A 21,613-nucleotide genomic window follows, 5' to 3' on the forward strand; every position below is an offset into this window, starting at 1 on the left:
AGTGGGCCCCGAGATACATCTCCGTCATACGGAGTGACAAATCCCGGTCTTGATCCTTGCTAACTCAACGTACAGCTTCGGAGATACGTGTGGAGCACCTTTATAGTCACACAGTTACATTGTGACATTTGATACATACAAGGCATTCCTTCGGTGTCAATGAGTTACATGATCTCATGGTCATAGGAATGTATACTTGACATGCAGAAAACAATAGAAACAAAATAACACGAACACATGCTACATTTATAGTTTGGGTCTTGTCCATCACATCATTATCCTAATGATGTGATCCCGTTATCAAGTGACAACACTTGTCTATAGCTAGGAAACCTTAACCATCTTTGATCAACGAGCTAGTCAACTAGAGGCTCACTAGGGGCATTGTTTATTATCCATGCTAGAATTGTATTTTTGGAGTAAGTTTTCTTACAGTTTCACGTACCTACTCCTTTTTCAGGTTTATAGAGCGTTCTGGAAGGTCTCTCTTATGTGCTCCTCAGGTGTTATCACTTGGATAATGTTAGTTTCAACATTAATGGGCATACCTGATATGTAATGCTTAATTCTTTGCCCATTTACCACTCTTGGATTTTTGCCTTCAAAGTTATTGATCTTTATAGCACCGGACCGGTAGACCTCCTTGACAACATATGGGCCTTCCCATTTGGAGAGGAGTTTACCTGCAAAGAATCTGAAATGAGCATTGTACAAAAGCACTAGATCTCTTACATTGAATTTTCGTTTTTGGATTCTCCTATCATGCCATCTTTTAACCTTTTATTTAAACAACTTGGCATTTTCATAGGCTTGCGTCCTCAATTCATCTAGTGAGCTAATATCAAATAACCTCTTTTCACCAACAAGTTTAAAGTCATAATTGAGTCCTGTAGTTGCCCAATAAGCTTTATGTTCTAACTCAAGAGGTAAATGGCAAACTTTTTCATACACCATTTTATATGGGGACATCCCATGGGATTTTTATAAGCAGTTCTATAAGCCCATAAAGCATCATCAAGTTTCTTAGACCAACTCTTTCTAGACCTATTGATAGTCTTTTGCAATATTAGTTTTTTTTCTCGCTTGCTGAATTCAACTTGGCTACTATACTTAGGATGATAAGAGGATGCAATTATGTGGTTAACATCATCTTTAGCTAGGAGTTTATGGAAATCGCCATGAATAAAATGTGAACCACTTTGAGTTATTAAATATCTAGGGACTCCAAACCTTGGGAAAATAATCTCTTTAAGCATTTTAATAGAAGTGTTATGATCAACACTACTAGTTGGAATTCCTTCTACCCACTTAGTAACCTAATCAACAACAACTAAAATATGAATATACCCATTAGAGGAAGGAAAAGGTCCCATAAAATCAAAGCCCCAAACATCAAATGGTTCAATAGCAAGTGAATAGTTCATAGGCATTTCCTGATGTTTACCAGTGTTACCAACTATTTCACATTCATCACATGAAAGGACATACTTACGAGCATCTTTAAAAAGAGTAGGCCAATAAAAACTGGATTGTAATACCTTGCGTGCAGTTCTGTCACCAGCATGGTGTCCTCCATAGGTCTTGGAATGACACTTCCTTTAGGATTTGTTCTTTCTCATGCTCAGGTATACAACATATAATAACACCATCTACTCCTTCTTTATAATGATGCGGGTCATCGCAAAAGTAATGTCGTAAATCATAGAAGGATTTTTTTTCTTTTGTTGATAGGTGAAGCTAGGTGGAATATATTTAGCAACGATGTAATTAGCATAATACGCATACCAAGGAGTACTACGTGAAGTATTTATAACAGCAAGTTGCTCATCAAGAAAATTATCATCAACAGGCGGTGGGTCATCAAGAACATTTTCCATCCTAGACAAATTATCTACTACAGGGTTTTCAGCTCCTTTCCTATCGATGATATGCAAGTAAAATTCTTGGAGTAATAACACCTATCTGATAAGTCTAGGTTTAACATCTCTATTTTCCATAAGGTATTTAATAGAAGCATGATCAGTGTGAATAGTTACTTTAAAATCAACAATGTACGGTCTAAACTTATCACATGCAAACATAACTGCGAAAAATTATTTTTCAGTAGTAGCACAATCTCTTTGCGTGGTATCTAGGGTCTTACTAGCATAATGAAAATATTCAATTTCTTTTCTACTCTTTGCCCTAGAACAACACGAACAACATAATCACTAGCATCACACAGAATTTTAAAGGGTAAGTTCCAATCACGTGGTTGAACAATAGGTGTAGAAATTAAGGCTTTCTTAAGTATTTCAAAGGCTTCTACACAATCATCATCAAAAACAAAAGGAACATCTTTTTGAAGAAGATTAGTTAATGGCCTAGAAATCTTTGAGAAATCTTTAATGAAACGCCTATAGAAAACAACATGACCGACAAAACTTCTTATTCCTTTGATATCTTTTGGGCATGGAATTTTCTCTATTGATGAACTTTGGCCTTATCTAACTCTATACCTTGTTCGGAAATTTTATTCCCAAGTACTATACATTCATTACCCATAAAGTAGCACTTATCCCAATTCAAGACAAGATTAGTTTCTTCACATCTGTGCAAAACTCGATCAAGGTTGCTCAAATGATCATATAAAGAAGTTCCGTAAACAAAAAGGTCATCCATGAAAAAATCAACAATATTTTCACAAAAGTCAGAGAATATAGCAGTCATACATCTTTGAAAGGTAGTAAGTGCATTGCATAGACCAAAAGGCATACACCTATAAGTATAAGTTCCAAAAGGGCAAGTAAAGGTAGTTTTATCTTAATCCTCTTTTTACACAGGTATTTGAGAGAATCCAGAATATCCATCAAGAAAGCAAAAGTGTTTGTGCTTACATATTCTTTCTAACATTTGATCAATAAAAGGCAAGGGGTAATGATCTTTTCTAGTAGCTTTATTCAATTTCCTAAAATCAATTACCATTAGGAACAACAGTTATACCACCTTTCTTAGGAACACAATGAATAGGACTTACCTATCTACTATTAGCAATAGGATGAGTTATAGATGCCTCCATAAGTTTTAGTATTTTAGTTCTTACCAACTCTTTCATCTTAGGATTGAGATGACATTGATGATCAATGACTCGTTTAGCATCTGGTTCAATATTAATCTTCTGCTGACAGAGGGTGGGGCTTATGCCCTTAAGATCATCAAGAGTATAACCAATAGTAGCCGTGTGCTTCCTTAAAATTTTGAGTAATCTCTTTTCTTCATGCTCTGAAAGGTTAGCACTGATAATAACAGGATATATATTATTTATATCAATATAAGCATATTTCAAAGTGTCAGGTAATGTCTTCAGCTCAAACATGAGATCTCCCTTCGGTGGAGGAGGATCACCTAAAATATCAAGTGGTAAGTTGTGCTTAAGGATAGGCTGTTGATCAAGGAATATCATATCTGTTAGAGCATATTTCTCCATATGTGGTTTTGGTAATTGAGGACAATCCCTATGGACTAATTTTTTTCCTTAAGTTCTATTTGTAGGATTTGCCCATATGCACTTCTTGAAGTCTATCTGTTGGTTTCAAGGAGTTTATATGATGACCAAGGTGGTATTCAAGGTTTTATCCAAAGATTGGTCGTAAAGACACAAGGTTGATCAAGACTAAGTCAAAGAGTAAATCAAGTTGATCAACACACAAAGCGTACAAGATGTACCAAGAAGGATCAAGTGATCCCATGATATGTCAAGCATTGTCAATTACGGTTTGTGTACTAACCCATGGTATTTGTGGGAGTTATATGTAGGGTTGGGTGTGTTTCCATGGATTTGCATCAAGAGGAAGATCTCCTTCAACCCATGTAAGATTGTGGTGTGCAAGTTCAAGTGGAGCATCACGAAGATATCATGCTTAAAGCTTGCCGTCCATTGTGGTAGCAATGGACTTGTGAAGATGTGCTGAAGAGTTGCCTACACATAGTGGAGTATGGGGGAGCAATTTACAAGTCTTCATCGAGCCAGCGCAATCAAGAAAGGTGGTCCATCTTGAGGAAGTCAATATCGTCATCATCTAGCTCAAGTGGACTAGGTGCAAGGTATAGGTTTGCCCTTGATAGGTTTTTCTGTTATAGGATAGATTGGCGTACTGTCAAGGGGGACTCTCAAGTGAGTAGCTTGATCGTATCGTTCATTGAGAGCTCAAACCATTTTCATCCTTGCGCAATATTTCTTGGGTCTTGTTTGGTGGTTTTCTTTATGAGTTTTAGAGCTTATGGTCATATTTATGACAAGCTCGAGTTCATCGAAAACAGAGTTCATGTGCATATTCTATGATGTTTTCGATGTTGGAGTTTTTGTCGGTTCTTCATTCATAGAGGTTTCACATATCTATATCATTGGCATTTTTCTACTACCTCTTCTTTCTATAACCATTCGTTGTTTGGATAGTACTTGTCGTGTGCTATCCAACAAGCTTGAGTTTGCTCAATTCAGAGCTCGTATGCGAAGGTTATGGCTGTTTTTGTCTTACTTGTTTTTTAGTGAGAGGTTGTACCGCCCCTAAGAGAGGTTATGCCACTCGACCGGTACAACCGGTGTTTGGAGCGGTTGTACCGCTCTAGAATTGGTCCGGAGATTGTACCGGCCATGTACCACTCTACAATCGGACTAGGTTCTGTTTTGGAGCGGTTCTTGGGCGATTGCGGGCCGGTTGTACCACTATATTACATTTACTCGTTGTACCACCCAAATCACCGGTTGTACCGCCCGTGTGTTATTTTGCACATAACGGGCAGATTTGTGGGGACCTATTTAAGGGGACTTCTTCCCCAATGGTTCCCCAACTCTTGAGCTTGTTTTTGCCCCCATTGTTGACCTTCTTAGAGCTTGCTAACTCTCAATCCCTGCAATGATTCTTGCTCACTTTTGAGGGAAAAGAAAGAGGAGATCTAGATCCACATTTCCACCAATCACTTTCTCCTCTATGCGAGGGGAACCCCTTGGATCTAGTTCTTGGAGTGCTTGGTGTTCTTGTTTGGTATTCCTCTCATTTTCCACCATAGCATTAGTTGTTGTGGTGGGATTTGGGAGAGAATGACTTGGGAACTCCGTGTGCCCTTGCCATTGCATTTGGTGCATAGGTTTGAGTTTTCCATGGTCATACGTGGAAGTAAAGCTTGAGACGCTTATTATTCTTCGGTGCTTGGTACCTTAGATCTTGTTCTTCTTGGGTGCTTTGGCATCCTAGAAGCTTGGTGGGATCTGGGGCTCAATCATTGTGGTGTAAAGCTACAAGCAAGCGTTCGGTTCTCCAATTAGGTTGTGGAGATTGGCTTGAGCATTTGAGGTTACTTCGAAGCCATATTACAATGTGATGAAGCTTCATGGTGTTGTTGGGAGCCCCCAATTAAGTTGTGGAGATTGCCCCAACCTTTTTTGTACGGGTTCGGTGACCGCCCTCAAGGGTCCCTTAGTGGAATCACGACATCTTGCATTGTGCAAGGCCTTGAGGAGATTGCGTGGCCTTAGTGGCATCTTGGGAAGCATTGTGCCTCCACACAGCTCCAAACGGATATTAGCATCCGCAAGGGTGTGAACTTCTCTAGCGACCCGACTCAAGACTAGTCAAGCCTCTGTGTTTCTGTGCCATCCCTGGATCAGTATGCTGGCACACACAGTACATCAATGTATATATCAAAGTGCAATCACATGTAAATAGCGTAAAACTGATATATACCTTAAATATCTCAGCGGAAGCAGTCAAGGGAGTGGAGTCCCAATAAACACCAACGGCAAGTTGAGTGTAGACCGTAACCCTGAATCGTACTCTTACTCATCGAAGAAAAATATCTGCAACATAAGATGTTGCAGCCGTGTAGGTCAGCATATTGAATATGCCGGCAAGTCACATAAGAGAGGGGTGAAAAGTAATCATCTATACTATATGCATATAAGGCAGGTGGGGTTGTAAGTTTTAGCGTAAAGCAAATTTTTCTCCTACAACAAGAGAGGGCTAAAAGCAAAATGTTACTACTTTGTTGGTTGTTAACGAGATGGTTCCGCCAACCAGTTCTCGTACCCGAGTTGTCAATAATTACCCTCATCAAATATATTTAATGGTGTTGAGAAATCCAGATAACTTCAGTTCCTTTGGCTCAAGTTGTCCATGACCGTGGACACGGCTAATCGATTAGGTTTGAGTACTCTGCAGAGTTTTGCACACGTTCCCCACAAGATTTGATCGCCTCCGAGTATGTCCTCGCACTTCAGGGTGTTTGAAGACCGGATGATCAAAACATGGTCCTTCAACGGGTCCCTCTGAATCCCTGTCGGTGCCCATCCATTCCTACCGTTCTTCTACATCTGCTAGCACCGCCTGTCTAGAGTCGCCGCGTTGTCCAACCAAGCCAGAACCCATAATGACTTGTGGCTGTGCAGGTAAGCCTTGGGTCTTGAAAATATCCGTCCGTCTCTTTGAGCCTGGGTGAAGCTTTCCGCACGATGTCATGGCCGTCCCCAGCATCCCGGGTCATCCACTGGTTTCTCCAGGGAGCCGATCAACCGTCCTTCACCCAGAGTTGCATTGCGTCCGAGGTCTTAAAAAGTCTTGTCTTAACCGGTCTTGATTATTTAATCAACCTCGCATCACTCGTGTTATGCACTCAACCGAAATCCCGTCTACTCAAGCATAGCAATATGAAATTTGTCGTCCCGGGGCCAAGTATCGGGGTTGTTGGGTGCCTACCACATGACACTACAAACTATACTAAAATTTCCAAGTACCTACTCAGCATGCAATTGGGCATAGGATGGTAGAACTACGATGCATAAAACATAGGTGATAGTATGATCAAAGTGACTTGCCTGGTGATGTTGACGAAGAAGAATTTCTCGAGAAATAACTTGATAGAATACTCGTCACTCTCCGATGAAATCTATATAACAAACATATCATTCACATAAGCACTCATACTAGCAATCATTCTAACAATCAAAACAAAAGAGAGAGCGAAATAGGAATTTGAAGGAAACTTCAAATAAGACTACGGAGTCTTCTACTACATCAAACACTAAATAGTTTTCGTCCAACGGAAAATAATAACAGGGAACTAAGATATAAATTTAACTAAGATAGAATAAAGTATTTTTTTCAAAAACTTTTTCAAAGTATTTCCAAACGGGATTTGAAACAGTGGAGAAACCAATTGCAAGTTACTAAGGAACTAGAATTGAGTTCATGATAACAAATAAAAATAAAATCAACACTTGTTGCAAAACTACTGTTAACTAACATAAACAAAACAATAATATTTCTGAAATATAAAAGAAAATAATTTAAAAGCAATTATAGAAAAGGAATTAGCCGTAATCCTAAAAGAGGTGAAACAGAAATTGTTTCATAAGAAACAATGAGCTAAAATACTCAAACAAATCTGAAATTTTTATCACTGATAACTAAAATTACTAGAGATCAGTAGCAAAAGGAATCAAATTAAAAGCTATTTTTAAACTCCTGTAATAGGCAAAACAAGGTTTAAACTAAATCTGATCTAATTGAAATTTGACAATTTCAAACATAGACAAAATATATGTTTTTAAAAACTACAGAAAAATTGTGATCTACTGGAAAAATAATCAACTCCATTGGAGTTGTGGATCAAAAGTCATGGGCTAAACAAAATTGGAACTTTCTCTGTTTTTGAATTAAACAGAAAAGGAAAATCTGAATTCTATCAAACACATGTACACGTGGCGCTCACTGATTGGATGAGGAGGTGTGTGCTGCGAGAAGTACTACCACATGGCCGAAATCTAATAAAATCTCCCTCGGCTAATATTAACTAATTTGAAAACCGGCTCGGTTTTGTTTAAAAGACCGAAAGGGTATCCTTACTCTAATCTAGAACGTCAACTCAGATCCAACGGAGGAAAACAAGGGGGGAGAGCTCACCGTGGTGGTGGTGCTCCGGCGAGGTCGTCGGCGAGGCCGAGGCAGAGCTGACGATGGGGAGGGGCTCCGGTGATCTCTGGCGGCGTCTGGAGGGTCCAGGAGGTGGAGGAATTCCTCCTCCTTCGTTTGGTGGTGGCGGAGAGGAGCTCGGGGCGATGGAGATCGAGCCCCTGGAGCTTCTGGTGGCGGCCGATGCTCCGGCGAGGGGGAGGCGCGGTGGCGTGGGGCGGCGAGGGTGGCGAGGGGAATGGAGTGCGGGGTAGGCGGCGAGGTTAGGGGTGGCGTCGGGGGTGTGGGGAGGCGAGGGTAGGCGGAGCAGGGCGAGGATTCTCTGGAGCCTTTGCTCCGGCGAGCAGCGGGCTCGGGTGCAGGGGCGGCGAGGGGTGGAGGCTACGTGGGGGGGCGAGGTGCGGTGGAGGGGTTGGCCTTAAATAGGGAGAGAGGGGGTCGGGGAAGGAAGGGGATCGGGGCGATGGATGGGAGGTTCGGCCATGGTGGTCGGCCAGGAGAGAGAAAGGAAAGGGGAGAGAGGAAAGGAAGGGGGGTGACCGAGCGGTGGTCTGGTCGGCCAGGGGGTCCCACGCGTCGGTGAGGGAGAGAGGGGTGACAGGGGATCGGCCACCCGTTCTGGAGGGGTTTCAGTCCCGGGTCAGGCGGGATTCGGCCCAACAGGGTTATAAAGCACCGGCGGCGCTTTCCTTTTAAAAAAAAAGTTTCCCGATTTTGTATTTTTTTAAAACAGTAAGTAAAATACAAAAAAGGAAATAAAATAATTAATATAGCGTATTATATACCAAAATTTTTAGAAAAAAAATCTCTACACTATTAACATTTTTCCACGGCAAAAATAAAAACTTCAGAAAAACTTATTTTTACAAAATTGCCTAAAAGATTTATTTTCTTTTGCAAATAATTTTCAAATGACCCTCTAAGTTTTGGGGTTCAAATAACTTTCAAAATGCTCGTGTGTTTGAGGGTCATGTTCCTCCTCTCTTTTCTGTTTGACAGAATGTATTTCCCGGCATTTCTTGCACGAAGAAAACAAATAGAAATGCAAAAGAATTCAAATGCAAATATCTCCGTTCAAATTCTTTATAGTTGAAGAAGTCATGTCATCTTCTCTCTTTGCTTTTAAATGATTGAATTTGAATTCACCGGAGAAGGGGGAAGTCATTTTATTCCCTCTCATTCAAAAGTTATTGAAAAGTTTCAAATTTCACACAAGTTTCACTCACTCAAGCAAACAAACAAACAATCTAATAATTATTTTAACATTCCAAAATTTGGGATGTTACAACTTCGGGATACATCGTCGTCTACGCGTGCCTCGGTTATCTCTTACCCGAGCACTTTACTTATGCACTTTACTTTTTGATAGCCATAATGTTTCCTGTTATATATCTTGCTATCACATAGTTGTCTATCTTGCTTAGCATAAGTTGTTGGTGCACATAGGTGAGACTAGTTGTTTTAGGTTTTTTGCTTGAAAAAATAAATGTTAGTTTTATTCCGCATTTGTTCAAGCCTAAAGCGTAATTATTTTAAAGCACCTATTCACCCCCCTCTAGGCGATATCCACGTCCTTTCAATTTCTATTTCATTCCTTTCATTCACATTCATATAATTCTCATGGTCTCGCAAATATTGTTCTAATGTATCGGCCCAACAATAGAAACGAGACCAATTATTTCATCCTTATTAGGCAATTCTTTTTCATGTGGCTATTTACTAAACTTGGAAAAATTAAACTCATGAGACATATCACCAAAGCTCACTCTGACCTTCTCAGTAGCACAATTAATTTCAGCACTAACAGTACTCAAGAAAGGTCTACCAAATATAATGGGCAAAATTTATCTTGTTCTGAACCAAGTTCTAAGAAATTAGTGGGGTAATTGACTTTTCCACACAAGTCTTCAACATCTCTAACAATCCCAAGTCATGAAATAGTATCACGGTTTGCAAGTTTAATAGTGACATCGATATCTTTAATCACATAAAGGTGTTATATCATGCATAATTTCTTGATAAAATGTAGAAGTTATAGCACTAATACTAGCACCAACATCACACATGCCATGACAGTAATGATCTCCAATTTTAACTGAGATGACAAACGTGCCTACCACAGGTTTATTTTTATCGAGTTTATCTCATTTGTTTCTAATAGGTTTTGCAATTCTCGCAGCTTCATCACAGAGGTAAATAACCTGCCCATCAATATTATCAACTAGGAGATCATTAACTATAGCAACATTAGGCTCAACATTTATTTGTTTAGAAGGTTTAGGTGTCCTAACATAACTTCTACTAACCACTGTCGTAGTATTAGCATGTTCACTAATCCAAACACGAAAATGAGGTTTCTCAATGTAAGCAGTAGGAACAATTGGATCAACATGGTTAACAATTATTTCTTCCTTCTTAATTTTAACAGGTTTCTCGGGTAATTTTACAATAAGAGGATGATATTTAAACCACTTCTGCTTGGGAAGATCAACATATGTAGCAAAAGATTCATAGAAAGTAGCTACTATCTCACAATCAATACCCTATTTATTGCTAAACTCTTGAAAGGGAGAAGTCTCCATGAAAGATTTAACACAATCAAAATTAAGCTCTATTCCCGACTCTTTACCTTTATCAAGTTCCCAACCTTCAGATTTGTGTTTAATATTTTCCAAAAGATCCCATCTGAATTCAATAGTCTCATTTATATAGGAACCAACAGCACAAGTATCGAGTAATGTTTGATCATCATGAGAAAGACGAGCATAATTTTTTTGTATAATCAATTATCTTGAGAGCTCATGGTTGGGACAAGTGTGCATAATATATTTAAGCCTCCCCCAAGCTTGAGCGATAGTTTCCCGTTCACGATTCTAGCAATTATAAATAAAATTCCAATCATGAGGAATTAGATGCATAGGATAAAACTTATGATGAAATTCTAGCTTCAAGCAATTCCAGTCCCCTGATCCAATATCATCCAATAGCCTGTACCACATTACTGATTTTCCCTCCAAAGATAAAGGGAAAACTTTCTTCTTAACTTTCTCTCTGGGTAGACCTGAAAGCTTAAACAATCCACAAATCTCATCGACATATATCAAATGGTAATAAGGATGAGTCGAACCGTTATAAGGATTAGCCAATAGTTTCTCCACCATACCCGAAGGAATATCATAATAATTATTTTCAGTAGGTCCAGTAGATTGAGAAACAACTTCCTCAACTTATGCTCGAGGCAAAGATGCCCCGAACAAGCCACTCAAAGGGTGACCATTCATAGTGACAAGCAACAGTAAATTTCAGCATGTACTGAAAATGTTTCCTTACCAATTTCCACTTACAAAGGTGATTCACTCCCCGGAAACGGTGCCAAAGAAGATTCTTGATTACCCACAAGTATAAGGGATCAATCATAGTCCTTTCAATTAGTAAGAGTGTCAAACCGAACGAGGAGTAGAAGGAAATGATGAGCGGTTTTGGACAAGGTATTTTTTGCAAGTGATGTAAGTAAGATAGATAGTTTCGTAGCAAGATAATTCATAACAAGTAGCAAGTAAAAGTAATAGCGAAGGTTTAAAAAGGTATCCCAATCCATTTTGTAGCAAAGGACAAGACTCAAAGTACTCTTATATAAAGCAAGCGCTCCCGAGGACACATGGGAATTTTTTTCTAGTCATACGCGTAGTATTGAGTTGATTTGCATTCAGTACTTTGATAATTTGATATGTGGGTGGACCGGTGCTAAGGTTCTTTTCTTACTTGAACAAACAACCAACTTATGATTACCCTCTCGCAAGCATCTGCAACTACAAAAAGAAGAATTAAGACAAAACTAACCATAACATTAAACGTACGGATCCAAATTATCCCCTCATGAAGCAACACATAAACTGGGGTTTAAGCTTCTGTCACTCCCGCAACCATCATCTACTTTTTACTCCACAATGACTTCCCTTAGGCCCATATCATGGTGAATTGCCATGTAGTCGACATTGACACGACACCACTAAGAGAAGTAACAACATACACATCATCTAAATATCAAACAAATACCAAATTTATATGATTACTTGTAACAAGACTTCTCCATGTCCCGGGGAACAATAGTTACTACTCACACCTCATAAACATTGAAAGGATGTGGATGTCACTTAGAGGGCGGTGCATAGGCGCTTTAAAATAACTACGGTTTAGGCTTCAACAAATGCAGAATAAAAATAATGTTTTAATTAGTCAAGAACAAAACCTAAAACAACTAGGATCACCTATGTGCACCAACAACTTATGCTAAGCAAGATAAACAACTAAGTGATAGCAAGATATATAACAAGAAACAATATGGCTATCACAAAGTAAAGTGCATAAGTAAAGGGCTCGGGTAAGAGAAAACCGAGGCACGCACAGACAACGATGTATCCCAATGTTCACACCCTTGTGGATGCTAATCTCCGTTTGGAGTGGTGTGGAGGCACAATGCTCCCCAAGAAGCCACTAAGGCCACCGTAATCTCCTCACGCCCTCGCACAATGCAAGATGTCGTGATTCCACTAAGGGCCCCTTCAGGGTGGTCATCGAACCCGTACAAACAAGGTTGGAGAAATCTCCACAACTTAATTGGAGGTTCCCAACAACACCACGAAGCTTCACCGGAATGGACTGTAGCTCTGAGATGACCTCAAATGCTCGGGGCAATCTCCACAACCTAACTGGAGACCCCGACCTTTGCCTGGAACTTTATACCACAATGATTGAGCTCCGAGGCACCACCAAGCTTCTAGGACGCCAAAGCATCCACGAAGAATAATCTCTAGGGTACCAAGCATCCAAGGGTAATAAGCTTCTCAAACTCTTTCACTTCCATGTATTACCGTGGAGAACTCAAACCAATGCAACTAATGCAATGGCAAGAACACACCAAGTGGTCAAGTCCCTCACACTCAAATCCCTCCATAACAACAAAACTATGGAGGAATATGAGAAGAAGAATGTTGCTTCTCGAGCTTGCATTGGTTTTCCCTTGAAGAGGAAAGGGTGATGGAGCGAAGTAGATAAGTATTTCCCTCAGTATGTTGAGAAACAAGGTATGAATCCAGTAGAAGGAACAAGCAAGGCTCCAACAGTAGTACCTACACAAATAATCAAACACTTGCACCCAACGCTATAAAGGGGTTGTCAATCCCTTCAAAGTTATTTGCAAGGATGAGATCTAATAGAGATAGGTATAAAATAGTGATAGATCAGAAAGTAAAACAAAAGTAAATAAATTGCAGTAAAGTATTTTTGGTATTTTTGGTTTATAGACCTGAAATTATAATACGGAAAATAGACCCGGGGGCCATAGGTTTAACTAGAGGCTTCTCTCATAAAGGAAAATAATATGGTGGGTGAACGAATTACTATCGAGCAATTGATAGAAAAGTGAATAATTATGAAGATATCCAAGGCAATGATTATGCATATAGACATCACAAATGTGTCAAGTAGACCGAAACAATTATGCATCTACTGCTATTACTCCACACATTGACCGACTCCTTCCTGCATCTAGAGTATTAAGTTCATGAAGAACAGAGTAACGCATTAAGTAAGATGACATGATGTAGAGGGATAAACTCAAGCAATATGATGAAACCCCCACCTTTTTATCCTTGATGGAAACAATACAATACGTGCCTCGCTACCCCTACTATGTCACTGGGTGAGGACACCGCAAGATTGAACCCAAAACTAAGCACTTCTCCCATTGCAAGAATTACCAATCTAGTTGGCCAAACCAATAAAATAATTCGAAGAGACTTGCAAAGATATGAAATCATCCTTATAAGAATTCAGAAGAGACTCAAGTAATATTCATGGATAATCTGAACATAAACACACAATTCATCGGATCTCGACAAACAGAATGCAAAAGAGTATTACATCGGATAGATCTCCATGAAGATCATGAAGAACATGGTATTGAAGATCAAAGGGAGAGAGAAGAAGCCATCTAGCTACTAGCTATGGACAAGTAGGTTGTGGTGAACTACTTACACATCATCGGAGGGGCAATGGAGTTGATGTAGATGCCCTCCGTGATCAATTCCCTCTCCGGCAGATTATCGGAAAAGGCTCCAAATTGGATCTCTCGGGAACAGAGGCTCCTGACGGTGTAAAAGTATTTTCTTTTTTCTTTTTGGCGATATGCGAATATTTGGGAATTTATAGGCCAAGAATAAGGGTTAGGATACCTGCATGGGGCCCACAAGCCAGGGGGCGTGGCCACCCCCCTAGGGCGCGCCTTGTAGGCTTGTGTCCTCCCGGCAACTTCCTTGCCCCCTACTCCAAGCCTGTTGCGTGTCTTCTCGTCCAAGAAAAATCTTTTCGGAGAATTTATTCTGTTTGGACTCCGTTTAATTTTCCTTATCTGCAATATTCAAAAACGTGGAAAAACAGAAATTGGCACTAGGATCTAGATTAATAGGTTAGTCCCAAAAATAATATAAAACATCATATAAATGCATATAAAACATCCAAAACAGATAATATAATAGCATGGAACAATAAAAAATTATAGATACGTTGGAGAGGTATCAGCATCCCCAAGCTTAATTCCTTCTCGTCCTCGAGTAGGTAAATAATAAAAACAGCTTTTTTGATGTTGAATGCAACCTAACATATTTATCCATGTAATATTCTCTATTGTGGCATGATTATTCAGATCCATAAGACTAAAAAAAGTCTATATTGACATAAAAACAATAATACTTCAAGCATACTAATCAGGTAATTGCTTCCTTTCGAAATAGCACGGTGTTAGAAAGTTATCCCTACAAAATCATATGGTCTGGCTATACTCCATCTTCACCACACAAAGTATCTAAATCATGCACAACCCCGATGAAAATCAAGCAATTGTTTCAAACTTTTTATGTTCTCAAAGCTTTTCAACTCTCAAGCAATACGTGAGAGTGAGCCATGGATATAGCACTATAGGTGAAATAGAATGTGGTGAAGGTTGCAAAAGAAAGAGGAGAAGATAGTCGCACATCAACTAGGCATATCAACGGGCTATGGAGATGCCCATAAATAGATATTAATGTGAGTGAGTAGGGATTGCTATTCAACAAATGCACTAGAGCTATAAGTGTATGAAAGCTCAAAAAGAAAACTAAGTGGTCGTGCAAAAGATGTAATTCCACTAGTTATATGAAAGTGACAAAATAGGAGACTCTCTATGAAGAACATGGTGCTACTTTGAAGCACAAGTGTGGAAAAGATAGTAGCATTGTCCCTTCTCTCCTTCTCTCATTTTTTTATCTTTCTTTTTCCTTTTTTCGATGGACTTATTTGGCCTCTTTTATTTTTTTATGGGCTTCGCTGGCCTCTTTTTTTTGTAAAATCCGGATACTCATCCCAACTTGTGAGGGAATCATAGCTTCCATCATCCTTTTCTCCCATGGGAAAATGCTCTAATATTTCAAATCATCACACTTTTATTTACTTACAACTCAAAGATTACAACTCAATAGCTAGAACAAAGTATGACTCTATAAGCAATGTGGAATTGATGGTGCGTGTCATAAAAACGGGACGGTGGTGTTGCATGGCAATATATCTCAGAATGGCTATGAAAATTCCATAATAGGTAGGTATGGTGGCTATTTTTAAGAAAATATATGTTGCCTGTTTTGAGGAAGGTGGGTTCAGTGTACCGGCGAAAGTTGCGCGGTACTAGAGAGGCTAGCAAAGGTGGAAGGGTGAGAGTGCGTATAATCCATGAACTCAACATTAGTCATAAAGAACTCACATACTTATTGCAAAAGCCTATTAGTTATCAAAGAAAAGTATTAGACACATGCTCCTAGGAGAAGGGTTGGTAGGAGTTAACCATCACGTGATCCCGGCCTCCACACAAAGGTTGACAATCATTGAACAAGTCATGCTCCGACTTCATCACATAACGGTTCACCATACGTTCATGATACGGGAATCACAAGCTTCAACGCAATTATTTTTTTCTAATTCACAATTACTTACTAGCATGACTCTCATATTACCATGTTCACATCCCAAAACTATATGCAAGGAATCAAACTTCTCATGATATTCAATGCACTTAATATGAAAGTTTTTATTATATCCCTCTTGGATGCCTATTATATTAGGACTAAATTCATAACGTAAACAAATTACCATGCAATTTAAAGAACTCTAAAAATAATATAAGTGAGGTATGAGAGTTTAATAATTCCACAACACCGTCGTTCTCTAAAAGATATAAGTGAATTACTAGAGCAACATTGCTTGGCTCAAAAATATAAGTGAAGCATAAAGTGTATTCTAATAAATTCATGATTCAGTGTGTGTGTCTCTATCTCAAAAGATGTGTGCAGCAAGGATGATTGTGGCAAACTAAAAATTAAAGACTCATATCATACAAGACGCTCCAAGCAAAACACATATCATGTGGTGAATAAAAATATAACCTCAAGTAAATTTACCGATGGATTGAAGACGAAAGAGGGGATGCCTTCCGGGAATCCCCAAGCTTAAGCTTAGGCTCTTTGGAATCTTTAAATATGACTTGGGGTGCCTTGGGAATCCCCAAGCTTAGGCTTTTTACACTCCTTATTCCATAGTCCATCAAATCTTTACCCAAAACTTGAAAACTTCACAACACAAAACTCAACAGAAAACTCATGAGATCCGTTATTATAAGAAAAATAAATCACCACTTTAGGTACTGTTGTGAACTCATTCTTTATTTATATTGATGTAATATTTACTCTATTCCAACTTCTCCATGGTCCATAACCCCCGATACAACCCATAGATTCATCAAAATAAGCAAACAACACAAAGAAAACAGAATCTGTCAAAAACAGAACAGTCTGTAGAAATCTGTTTACTTCGAATACTTATGTAACTCCAAAAATTATGAAAACTTAGGAGAATATTTAAAATTTGTAAAACAATTGTATGTAAAAAAATTAACATGAGAATCAATTTCCAGCGAATTTATAAAATTCCTGGCCTGAGAGCGAAACTTTTTGTTTTTCAGCAAAATGAACTTGCAAACGCCATAGACTATCCCAAAGGTCTTATTTGGCTCAAACACTAATTAAAACAAGAAAAAAAATTTATTACATAGGTAATAATATGTGCAGCACTCGAAAACAGAAACCAAAACAAAATAAAAACAAATAAAATTGGGTTGCCTCCCAACAAGCGCTATTGTTTAACCCCCCTAGCTAGGCATAATGCAATAGATCTAGGTATTATCATCTTTGGTATGCAATCCATAGGTAGATATCATAATAGATTCATAAGGTAATATTACTTTCTTTCAAGGAAAGTGATCCATGCCTTTCTTTAATGGAAATTGGAATCTAATATTACCTTCTTTCGTGTCAATAATTGCACCAATCTTTCTAAGGAGGGGTCTACCAAGGATAATAGGACATGTAGGATTGCTTTCTATATCAAGAACAATGAAATCTATGGGCACATAATTCCTATTAGAAACAATAGGAACATCATTAATCCTTCCCGCATGTTTCTTAATTGTAGAATACGCTAGATGCAAATTTAGAGAACAATCATCAAATTCACGGAATCCTAATACATCACATAAAGTTTTTGGAATTGTGGAAACGCTAGCACCCAAATCACACAGAGCATGCCGCTCATAATCTTTAATTTTAATATTATGGTAGGTTCCCACTCATCATGAATTTTTCTAGGTATAGAGACCTCCAACTCAAATTTCTCTTCAAAAGATTTCATTATGGCATCCACAATATGTTTAGTAAAGGCTTTATTTTGACTATAAGCATGCGGAGAATTCAACATGGATTGCAACAAGGAAACACAATCAATTAAACAGCAACTTTCATAATTTTAATTAAAATCCTTGAAATCTGAAAGAGTGGGCTCATTGCTATGTAAAGTTTTGACCTCTTCCATCCCACTTTTGTAAATCTTATCACTAAGATCTATGAACTCCGAATCATTGGGACACCTTTTAGCTAAAGTTGACTCATCTCCAGTCCCATATTTTTCAAGATCTATGCTAGAAAACAAAGATTCAATAGGTGTCACACCAATCACTTATAGATCTTCATCAATATTAACTAAAGTGGCTTGTTTGTCAGAAATATGTCCGAATAAATTTTTAAGATGAGCAAACTGAGATTTCAAACCATAGAATTCCTTGGCCATACCATCAAGCTCTTTATTCATGAAATCCAACATAGATTTTTGTTCTTTAAGCTCATTCCTAAAGAAACTATTGTGGTCAAATTGAAGTGACATAAACCCCTTAGCATTATTTTCAATATCTTCTAACTTCTCAAAATGCGGATCAAAACTTTGGGGTTGAGCCATGGAAACGAGCGAACGAAAAAGGACGAACGGAAAAAGGGTGCATAAAAAGGCAAATCTTTTTGGTGTTTTCTGAAAATCGTTTTAGAAGTGGGTGTGGCACCTCGGCTCATAGGAAACCGGAACGCCCCGTATTCCAGCCCAGGGACAAGTCTTCTGGAATACGGCACCGTTGGCATAGAACAAATCAGCTCTTTATTACTATGGAAAAGACAACAAGGGTACTTGGATTACATCTCCACGGCGATACTACACCTGCCTACGGTAAATCCTGCACTAGCAGCGGAACAACGACGGATGTGATGAACTCCACTCCGCAGGGACTCTAGCTAGAACGCGTATCCTAGCACGCAACTCGGAATCGTCGACAAGCAATCATGGCCTGACCTGCAAACTGGCATGACACGCTAGGTGAGTGATACGTCTCCGTCGTATCTATAATTTTTGATTGTTTCATGCCAATATTCTACAACTTTCATATACTTTTGGCAACTTTTTATACTATTTTTGGGACTAACATATTGATCCAGTGTCGAGTGTTAGTTCCTGTTGGTTGCATGTTTTTGTTTCGTAGATTATCCATACCAAAAGAAGTCCAAACACAATAAAAGACCTATGGGGATTTTTTTTGGAGTATTTATGATTTTTGGAAAGAAGAATCTACGTGAAACGATGCCCGAGGAGGTCACAAGCCAAGGAGGCGCGAGCCCCCCAGGGCGCGGCTGGCAGGCTTGTGACCAATCCCTAAGACGGTTGGGGCCCTCCTTTCGCCGCAAGAAAGATAATATCCGAAAGAAAACCGGGTTAAAATTTCAGCCCAATCGGAGTTACGAATCTCCGGGAATTTAAGAAACGGTGAAAGCCAGAATCTGGGAGCGCAGAAACAGAAGGACACAGAGAGAGAGAGATCAAATCTTGGAGGGGCTCTCGCCCCTCCGCCGCCATGGTGACCATGGACCAGAGGGGAAACCCCTCTCCCATCTAGGGAGGAGGTCAAGGAAGAAGAAGAAGAAGAAGAAGAAGAAGAAGAAGAAGGGGGGCTCTCTCCCCCTCTCTCCCGGCGACGCCGGAACGCCGCCCAGGACATCATCGTGTGACGGCGATCTACACCAACACCTCCGTCATCTTCACCAACACCTCCATCACCTTCCCCATCTATATTCAGCGGTCCACTCTCCCGCAACCCGCTGTACCCTCTACTTGAACATGGTGCTTTATGCTTCATATTATTATCCAATGATGTGTCTATGATGTCTGAGTAGATTTTTCGTTGTCCTATCGGTGATTGATGAATTGCTATGATTGGTTTAATTTGCTTGTGGTTATGTTGCTATCCTTTGGTGCCCATCATATGAGCGCGCGCGTAGATCACACCATAGGGTTAGTAGTATGTTGATAGGACTATGTATTGGAGGGCAAGGGTGATAGAAGCTTCAGCCTAGCATAGAAATTGATGCATATGGGATTGAAGGGGGACCAATATATCTTATTGCTATGGTTGGGTTTTACCTTAATGAATGTTAGTAGTTGCGGATGCTTGCTAATAGTTCCAATCATAAGTGCATAGAATTCCAAGTAAGGGATGACATGCTAGCAGTGGCCTCTCCCACATAAAACTTGCTATTGTTCTAGTAAAGTAGCCAATTGCTTAGGGACAATTCCGCAACTCCTACCACCACTTTTCCACACTCGTTAAGCTAACGTAATTGTTTGTTTGTCTAACCAGCCCCTAGTTTTTATTTACGTGTTCTTTCTTTTCTTGCAAGCCTATCCTATCACTCCTACAAAGTACTTCTAGTTTCATACTTGTTCTAGGTAAAGCGAACGTAAAGTGTGCATAGAGTTGTATCGGTGGTCGATAGAACTTGAGGGAATATTTGTCCTACCTTTAGCTCCTCGTTGGGTTCGACACTCTTACTTATCGAGAAAGGCTACAACTGATCCCCTATACTTGTGGGTTATCAAGACCTTTTTCTGGCACCGTTGCCGGGGAAGCAATAGCGTGGGGTGAATATTCTCGTGTGTGCTTGTTTGCTTTATCACTAAGTAGATTTATTTGCTGTTCTAAGTTGTTCTCTATCTTTAGTTATTGATATGGGACACGAAATACCAAAAATAATAGGTGTACTTGTTACTCATGGAGATGGGGAACCTCCTAAAACCCTCGATGCTCGTTATGTGGAAAATATTATGCACTTCTTTAATAATCGTGAGAAAACTCCATTAAATTATATAATGGGATACACGTTGGATCAATCTGAATACTTTAGGGATTATCGCTTGACTCAAAAAGGGAAACTATTATGGGATCAAATTCATATGTTGAAATGGTATGCTTGGGAGCTATGCTCGAGATATGATATTACTTGTTGCTCTAGGATGAAGGATAAACTCCTTCCCTTTTCTTGTAAATTTAATGCTAATGAAACCTTGTATTCTTATGCTAATGGTATATATGATTACTATGATGTGGAACAAATAGAAGAGTTTGTTGCTTTTATGGGTGCTTATGAAATTGAAGCTCCGTTTAAAAGGTGTGATGATAATGATGATGATGCTTACCGATCTAAAAATTTGGTTATGCTTTGTTATTGTTATACTAATTATGAATATAATGCCCATATTGATCAATTTATGGAGAAATTCTACGCTGCCCAAGAAGAGACTAATATTTTGAAGGAAACTATGGAAGAAGAAAATGATGAAACTGTGAGATCATTAGATGAAAAAGATGACGAGGAGAGCGAAGAACAAAAGGAGGAAGAGCGGACTAGCTACCCGTGCCCACCTTCTAATGAGAGTAACTCTTCAACTCATACATTATTTAATTCCCCTTCATTCTTACCGAAGGATGAATGCTATGTTGATTGCTATGATCCCTTGGATTCGTTTGAAATATCCCTCTTTGATGAACTTGATGCTTTATATGCTTGTGGCCATGATGCCAATGTGAATGATGCTTATGAATATGAACTTGCTATAGTTCCTTATGTTAAAAATGAAATTGTTGCTATCGCACCCACTTATGATAGTTCTATTATCTTTTTGAACTCTCCCAACTACACTATATTGGAGAAGTTTGCTCTTATTAGGGATTACATAGATGGGTTGCCTTCTACTATTACACATGATGATTTTGATGATTATAATATGCATGTGCTTGCTGCTCCTACTTGCAATTATTATGAGAGAGGAACTACATCTGCACCTCTCTATGTTTCCAGTACGATAAAATTGCAAGAAACTGCTTATGCTATGTATTGGCCTTTACTTGATGTGCATGAATTATTCTTTTATGA

The sequence above is a fragment of the Hordeum vulgare genome, chromosome 7H (assembly GCF_904849725.1).
Source record: "Hordeum vulgare subsp. vulgare chromosome 7H, MorexV3_pseudomolecules_assembly, whole genome shotgun sequence".
NCBI lineage: Eukaryota > Viridiplantae > Streptophyta > Magnoliopsida > Poales > Poaceae > Hordeum > Hordeum vulgare.